The sequence below is a fragment of the Choristoneura fumiferana genome, chromosome 8, assembly GCF_025370935.1.
Source record: "Choristoneura fumiferana chromosome 8, NRCan_CFum_1, whole genome shotgun sequence".
NCBI lineage: Eukaryota > Metazoa > Arthropoda > Insecta > Lepidoptera > Tortricidae > Choristoneura > Choristoneura fumiferana.
In genome coordinates, this window is record NC_133479.1 from 7,389,041 (window position 1) to 7,398,764 (window position 9,724).

Sequence of the window (9,724 nt, forward strand, 5' to 3'; positions counted from 1 at the left end):
GCCTGCAAATAACGACAATATTATTTGTGTCTCAAACAGCACAAGATTTCTTTTCTATTCTATCTTATTGTCTATGGCAGTTATGGAACGATTGCAAGAAAAAACGAGTAGTCGTATGGTTCTTTATTTATTGTGAATACGTGAAAAACCTGAGGGAGCTCTCGTTCTTCTTTTGTGCTTTGCTAGTGATACGTGCGATTGTTCACTTTGTGTATTCTAAAGTGCGAGTGTATTATCGAGAAGAAAATCGATGAGATTGTGTATACAGTGGTATGAACAATATGTGCAGTGTTGATTACGAATGACATCTGCTAGAAGGAAAACGGTACTGAAGTAGTTCGAGGACGTGGATTACACATCAACCAGGTAAACCTTGAAAATATATTAAAGTCCAGAGCCCCTACAGACCTTAAACTGGTCGTCATCAACACTGCAACAGTGTTGTGCGTCACTAACGGAACTAATCGCCCTTCACTCTCTTGTGTGGAGTACCCCAAACAAGAAAATGTCAAGATGTGTGACCTCTAGTCCAGGTTGTAATCTCCTTTCTCGGGGTCTGTTGTTATTGCGGAAATCTTGCTCAATTCAGTTTCATCATTCATCACATTCTTTTTCTAAAAATCAGATAAATATTTTTGTCGTATTTATAATGGAACGATACGCAGTTATTATGAATATCGTAATTATGATACCACAAGATATAAAAAAATGATAGGTACTCAATCCTGAAGTCTGGAAATTAAATGTGAAATGAAACTAGAATACCATTCATGTTTGTTTGTTCAGGTGATTATTTACACCTTGGATGAGGTTCTCTGCCTATTGTTTTTTTAGTTTAAATTGTTACATTTACATGCTACAGTACATTTTACATTTACATTACATCATTTATAAGTATTTTTTCTAAATTCTTAAAATGTTGAAATGTGTTTCACATCATTCTTTTAGTTAAGCTATGATATTATTTTCTATTAATATCATTCAACCAAAATTTTATAAGATTTGAGTAACATTTCTAAAAGATAATTCCTGAGTTCATATTAGTATTGCTAGAAAATTCTTCAGTACCTTTTCAACTTCCCAATAGTTCTTAAACATTATTATTTATTTTGTGTACTCTACATTGAGTTAAATCTAGTTTTACTAAATAAGTTGTGAACAAACTGTTTTCAGATTCATTGGTCAAAATTTTGAAAAAATAAAATGAAGTTATGGCCAATTAAGTTAATAATAGAGATGGGCCGAACATGGGTTACACCGAATACAAATATTCGGCCTAATGTTTGGTAAAACTTTTTATTCGGCATAATTGATTCCTAATTAGAAACTAGAAATATGATTCATTTTTGTTGAAATGTTTAATCATGCAACTCTTGATTGAATGAAACAAAAATTTATTATATTAACATTTTATTAATTATAAAAATCACTATCTTAATCTCAAAACAGCTACATACTTAAATATTTTTTTTAATGAATACCTAACCACTTTTTATCTGTTATTGGAAAAAGCTTACTTAATTGTATTACTGCGGCCACAATCCTGAATGTTACTTTTTTACGAATCATTTTAACATTGAATACATCAGCTAAAGAGGAAGTAACGAAGGACACTTGGCTTCCATAATCTAAAAGAATACGAAGCCGTTACAAACTGAACATTCGAATATTCCAAATATAAAACGAATATTCGGCCCATCCCTAGTTAATAACCCTCCTTCTTCGCAGTCAGGTAAAAATATGAGTAATGTCAACCGTCATGGACCCTCACTCTCAAACTTCAATGCGCTTCAGCTTCGTAAATTTTTATTTGATTGACAAAAGAAAAAAATGTGTCTAATATTTTCTTGTAATCTAAGTGATAGACTTAACCCATTTCCCCACATGATTCATTTAAACATATTATGCAAAAACTGTTTGTTTTTATTTATGAGAATTAATTCTCCTCATCAGAACTTCCCAAATAGAATATTAGGACACACAAATACCTATGAGTTTGAGACTGCAACTTACACAGTGTCTAATGTTGCCATTGAGACTTGTCTAGTTGGCGGAGGCTTAGCTACGTACCTCCTAGCTTCTACCATGCTGATTGGAGGATATTTGTGATGCATAACTTGTAAAGAAAGTATTTAATATAAATGAAAAAGAAACTCCAATATATATAATATGTCACAACTGGTTCCTCTATAGAATATATCAAACAAATTCAGTTTGTTTTATTTCAAATTTTTTTTGCAATACCAGACCAGTAAACTATCCCACTGTTGGGTTGGTTGCTCTAAGTTCTTTAATGCTCCTAAATGCTGCTTGACTACGTTAACAAGGTTATGTAATGAAGAATTTGAACATTTAGCTATCGGTGGGAGGTCTAATATTTGATTAACGTGGTATGTGATTAACTTTGCCCTTGTTATCATAACGCTTTTGAGCAAATCCAAAGCTAGTTGATAATTATCGTATCATGAGAGGCAAGTGCTTTCGATATCTAAGCCTTCGCTTCCAAAAAAGAAAACTAAATAATTACAACTATCTACATAGTGACTGTTATTAGGTTTGGTTGAAAATGGAATTAAACATTTTATTAAAATGCTGTACTCACAAATGTTCCCTTTTACAATTTTTAATTATATTTTCGGGAAACTTTGGAACTGCACTTAGTTCACTTGGTTACAGAAATTTGTTGGTTGCACTGTTATAGCAAAGTGTTAATTCTTGCTAATAATCTACTACAAAAAATTCGAATTTGTTATTTGTAATTTATAAAGTGGAGGGACAATATGTTTACCTGAGCGCGCACCTGCAAAAATTGATTAATGACCCTATCTAACCTAAGCATTTTTAATTTCTTAACTATTAAAATAATCTACCATGCTGGTGTAGGCTTCCTTCAGCTTTCTATATCTCTCTCTGTTCTGTGCTAATTGTATCCAGCTTGACCCGGCTACCCTCTTGATGTCTTCCGTTTCCGTCCATTGTCGCGGATGTGATTCGGGCGCGTCAATACCATGGCCTCCACTGATTTACAGAAGTAATATTTGCAAAATAACCATAAATTACACGATTAATCCAAAAAATATTGTGTACTACTAATTTTTCACATCTAGCCGCTCGCAAGCGTAGCGCAACGCGTGGGTAAGAGCTCCGATGCACAACGCACGGCCAACACCCTGACGGTGCTAACAACGGACGGTCCGACTCGACCATACGGCGGCGCGACGGAGTAGTACACGCTCTAGATGAAATCGGATGATGGAAATCAACGGAGAATTAACCGTTGTCGTGCGAAAATAAATCTTGTTAAAAACATATATTTATTAGAGCGGTTTTGCACCACGTTAAATCGAATCCGCTTTGAATTCGTGAAAATAGTGTGTTTAGTCGTATAAACTATTTGTATGGTGGAAAATGCATCACGGAAATCAGATTTGATGCGTAAACTATTTACCATACAAATAGTTCTACAACAACTCCGAACCGTATTTTCACAGATTTGGATCGGGCATTGTGCAAAATCGCTCTTACGGTTCAGATTCTAAAGAGCCTATCTTAGTCATCATAACTCATCAGTCATCTCACAGTAAAATAGTAAAAAATATGCATATGAACAAAGCAGCGATAGACCTAGTTCACACGCGATATCAGTAACACACAGTTTTACTTCGACCTCTATTATTTTTAGGTATCTAGATAGTGGAGTCTGGTTATTAGGTAAATTATGTTGAAAATGGAATCAAGCAATAATATTTGAATGTTAGAAAACTCTAAGTTCCACTTTTTACCATTTTTATTTTTACCCGATTTTCCGAAGGAGGGTTATGTTTTTACCCTACTAACCGAAGGAGGGTTATTTACTGAAGTGTTTGTTTGTTTGTTATGGTCATACATAATCTTGCAACTCTTACAAGTCAAATTTGATCCACATCTAGTGTTCCGATTAATTAACTTGTACGATAAAGTTTGGTAGGTATTATTATTATGGAAAAAGTTTTGTATTATTTATTACAATATAATTACATGTATAAGTAACAATAAGCATTAAATGAATAAAAAAACCTATCCTAAAATAATTATGTTTATAATTATATTACGTAGGTTGGATAAAAATGCAAGTACAGTAAAAGCTGTATCAAAAATGAAATTTTCAACAATAATTATGTTAGTATACCTAGGTATTTTGAGAAATCACGGAATCTTTAATTTATAAATAAATTTTCTTGTTAGTGTTTAAATTATACAAGCGCTTAGTTGTGTAATAGAAAAGCAGTTGCTAGCAACAAAAGTAATGATATTATAACCATAGTCATATCTCTTTATTCCATTGACACAAATTAATTATGCACTAGAACAAAAACTTATTATTAAAACGAATTCATATTTGCAACGTGTAGTTGATTCCGGCCTCGGGAGCTTGATTGCTCGATGGCAGTTTTTGTGATTTGTTTTCACATTAGCTGACTAATTATTGCGACTAGAAAGCATGATTCCACTATTTTCTTCTGTTATGCCGTGCTGTTTACTTTAGCATCTATAGATACTGCGCTGCGTACTCAGTTGGTAGTTAATACCGTTACAAATATTCGAGTTCCCGTTATTCCTTAATTTCATGGCTACAAACTACTGCTCATGTGATGTAAGTAAGGTCTAAAGCAAGAATATAATTAATTTAAACACTGGCATTATGTTCTTACACGAATTTATATGAATTTACTGGAAAACGTAGCGTAGTACGGTCAAAGAAACTGAATCACAAGTATAACCCACATATACCAAGGTGGAACTTATGTGCTACTGATATCATATTGACATTCCGTATATCTGCCAGCCCTGATACGCGATTCGATTTCCTCGACTATATTATATAGTCTTCCCGTTAAACAACGAACATAAATCTCATTCAAAACTAAGACAAGAAGGCTTAGTTATTTGTTCTACTCTAGAAGAAATAACGAACACTTTAAAATGATTAACTTTTATTAGAAGAGAGTTCCAGCCGCTGTTTTCGTAGTAGATACGGTCGCATACGACGCGAGACGTCTTAAACATTTAGGATAAGTACATACTATGTCATTGATCTTATAATTATAGATAATAGGAAAATCACACCAAGTTCAGCACAATACGAAGTTCGTCATGGAGGAAAAAACTTGACAGCTATTGGATAGTAATACTTTCCTTACGCGCTAATTAATAATTAATTGTGTATGTTACATAAAAGGGCAACATCCTATAATTTTGTAAAAAATAAAGTCTATAAATAATAGAAGGGAATCACGCCGTGATTTGCCACTTAATTTTAAACAACGATACTGTTCGTGACGTTCCTTACTTTCCCACAAACATAACTCGATCCTGATGCAACGATTAATGATGCAATTTACCAATTCACGATTCTCTCTCGCTCCCTCTGAAATAAATGATTTGTATAGCTGAGAGTGCGCGTAACATAATATTTTTGTTATTGTTTATTCATATGCCGACTGCAGACAGCCTGAGCGCGGGGTTTACTGGGAACGCTGAATTGATTTAGCAATTCGGGAGAGCAGTTAAACTATAATTCGATGGTCCCTATTAACAGTTGGATCTGCAATGTGGCCATTTTGGGATTATAACGTTTTAAACTTTCGTGATTCTCACTCATAGTCAAAATACCATATACGGGACTTATCACGCTATTTTTATACAAGTAATATTTACCTCGACGTTTCGGCAACGTTACAGTTGCCGTGGTCACGAGTAGACTGAAGTGTGGGGTGTCAAGTCTGCCCAGCAGCGCGAGTTCTTCGAACTACCCGCACTTGATCACTAATAGTACCGGCACTCGTATCACGAACTACCCGCACTTGGTCACTTTTATTAGTCAAAAAAATTCAAGTAAATTGGACTGCTGGAAATGAGTCAAATTTAGCTTCCAAGATCTGACCCAAACACATTTAAACAAATACATAAATAAATAAATAAACAGGGCAAGCTAAAGAAAAGCTTGTAAAAGTGACAAAGATGAAGCGCGTCAAAGTTGTCACGCGGAACTAAACTGGCTTTATTTTTACATATTTTTTGTTTAATTGACAAAAGAAACTAACCTTACCAGGAAAAAGTTGGAAAACCCCCGACTTTGTCACTTTAAAGTTCAATATCTCAAAAACGGCTGAACCGATTTTGATAAAACATGTCTAAGAACCATCGCCAGAAAACCTGCTTTCAAATAAAAAAAAACCGCATTCAAATCGGTCCACCTGTTTAAGAGCTATTGTGCCACAGACAGACACACACAGCGGTGAAACTTATAACACCGCTCTTTGTGCGTCGGGGGTTAAAAATACGTGTCCATTATTATTTTATGATAGATAATCTTACAAACTGACTAATTAACTTTTTTTTAGGACAGACACTACTAGTCTATTGTTGTGATGACCGGTCTCAGAAATGTTTAAAACATGTTAGACTAATCCGGCAAAAACACCGAGTAATTTCAATGTCTCGTCAAAGCGTTACAATTTAGTATGTTAATAACGAAGAAAGTTACGCCATTAGCAATTCTTTTGTAGCGTTATCAAGCTGTCGTTATCGCAAGTGGAGCGCTACGTTCACTATTTACCCGCTGATAGCGTATGTTTACCGATGTTTACACTTCGGCGATGAATAATGGCACCTTATCCTTGATCATTATTATGGTGGGATTGCTTCTGATTGTTCTCTTTGCGGTAGTGCATTAAGAGTATTTCTATATTATGGTGTATCTAGATAATGTATGTATGTAAACACATTATTGTACACAAAATACAAAACTAATATAAAAAAACAACAAAACAAAAAGAGTACAAAGGCGAACTTTTCCCTAAAATCAAGCTAACCTGGCATGAAACGGAAAACTTAAAAGATACAGTAGATTATGTACAGAGAGATGAAAGGAATATAATAAGATATAAATAAATACACAAAATAAACAACAATTACTATGAGAAACTTACTTACTTTACACTGAACAAAATATAATAAACAATACATATAAATAAAAATAACACCCATTTCCACTGTTTCTTCAATCGTCCCTGAACGAGGCCACTGACGGGTCTCCCTAACGAGCAAAGGCAAAAAAGGAACAAAATAATGTCTTGATTGTTTGGTTTACGTAGTAGGAGATTAATTAAATTTCGCTAGCGCCATCTAGCTTTTAAGATTGCATTGCTAGGGCTCTGATCAAAGTAGCTGGTACAGTCGAATAAACTGAATCATGTACCAAGGACGGAATCTTGTGCTACTAATGTCATGTTGACATCCCATACTTTTGTCAAGGAAATCATAGTTTGTTCGACTGTACTGGATGGATGCTGAAAGCCATATACACTGCGGAAACCTGTAACTAACAGAGGAAGTTTTTCGGTTCAACATGGTGATAATAATGATTATGACAATGATATTAACCAGTTGTTGAAAACGTTTGTGATGTTTAAATAAATTTTAATTGAAAAATGCATTTACTTATTTGGATAACGAGTTCTGACCACAAAAAATGTTAGAGTCGCTTTTGATAACTATATTAATTAGTTTGTATTGATTACCTATCTCATGTTGACCGAGCAGAAGTGATTTGAGTGTTGTTAGCGCGGTTGACGTCACACTCAAACGTCTAGGGATCCACACCACACGTATGAGTAATCATTACTTGTTTTTTAATTCTTTGGACATTTTGAGACCTGTGCTTTATAAATTACTGGTTTTTCGAGCGATATCGTCTGCGACTGCGAAAAATTACTTTATCGCTATCTCGCAAGAACTAAATCCATCCCAGGGTGTCAAACAAAATATCTCCAAACCAATTTTATCGTGGTCCGTTGAGCACTTTAGGCTGCGTTTCCACCAAAGAATTACGAGGATGTGTTGCGAGGAATGTATTTTTCATAAACCAATAGAAACGCTTCATCTACCTATCCTCGCACAGCACATCTCGGTGGAAACAGCTGAGCGGAGCGAGGCGGGGTAAATGAAGCGTTTCTATTGGTTCATGAAAAACACATTCCTCACAACACATCCTCGCACATCTCTGGTGGAAATGAAGCCTTAAGCGTGAAAGCGTAACTAACACAAACCGAACATTCAATTTTCGCGCTATTGCCACTTTTTCCCTAACCTGACGCAGTAGGGACTAACCCAAACGATTTCCTGAAATAAACTTAATAACATTTATAACGTACCTACTATGTTTTATCTATTTTGTGCCCGTTTACGTCTTCCTAACGACCCGACGGTCGAATAAATCGCGGTAACTAAGCTTAAAAAGCTATAAATACGCTATGTTTCACAACAACGAAAAGTTTCGGCAGACGTAAGCCAATCTTTGATGGATTTTAATTAAATGTTGTATTATTATACTTGATCACAAAAGATCTCGGCACTTACGAAACGTGTTCTACACGATCTTATCAAGTATATAGCCAAGGTTAAATACTGTACGGCGAAATGTAGACTTTGCATAAAAATGGTGCTCATTTTAATAATTTTTGGTAAGCAACGAATGACCTAGCTCGGACAGACGTCGCACATTTCTTTTGCGTCACATATGTATACGATTACACCCAAGTATGTTTACCCACTCTGTGGATTATTTTCTGTAGAGCTTTAGCTGTGGGGAAGTTTGTCATGCGTAGGCGTGAAGCCTGTATGTCCGAGCATTAGTTTCATTACGTCATGGTCACTTATTAAGTCTTCGTTAATGATTCACTTAAAGATAGCGTAAATTGCTAACCTGTAAACAAATTAAACTTCTGATCGAACTACTGACTCTATTTGAGTTGTCCTGAAGTAATGTAGCAGTGGACAGCTTTTTTATTGCTATTTAATTATTTATTGCCCTTGGTAGCCAGCCTTGATATCGTGTCTACTTAAGAATTTATTATTTGTTGGACAGCAGACATTTAAGATGACCTTTTTAGATGTTAACAAAGTAAATTCTATTCCGGTCTCTACAATTTATTTAAATATTTGCATGCATTTTATTGCATCTTGTTTAAATAAAGTATTTTGTTTAAACTAAGTACTCAGTACGTAGCGTGTCTGAGACTGTTGAATTATAATTGTTGCCTGTTTATTTTCACAAATTGTGGACAAAGAAAAAATAATAAGACTTTAGGTATAAAGTTGATTCGTGTATACTTTATACGTATGTCTATAGGTACTTCGAATACCTCACCGCCAGGGTTTAAAACTTAATGAATTTAATTACTTTTGGATGACTAAGTGAAACCAATTAATAAGTTATTTAACTAGAATAGTTTTATTTCCTCATTGCACACTTAGGTACCTGCCACGTTAAATTAAATAACTTGTTTGTTTGTTTGTTCGTTTATACTCTTTACTGTACATATACATAACCAACAAAAAGTTGGAAAACTCCAGAAAAGTCACAACAACAAACACAAACACAAAACCAAACAAACACAACAACAAAGGTCACTTCAAAGTTCAATATCTCAAAAACGTCTGAACCGATTTTGATGAAACATGTCTAAGAACCATCGCTAGAAAACCTGCTTTCAAAAAAAAACGCATTCAAATCGGTCCACCCGTTTAAGAGCTACGGTGCCACAGACACACACACATAGCGGTCAAACTTATACGAGTAACACCCCTCTTTTTGCGTCGAGGGTTAACAAAGGAAATTCAAAAAGGTTACAAAAAACCTCGAACTGCTTTTATCTTTTCCAGGCCCCGACAATTTAGTCAC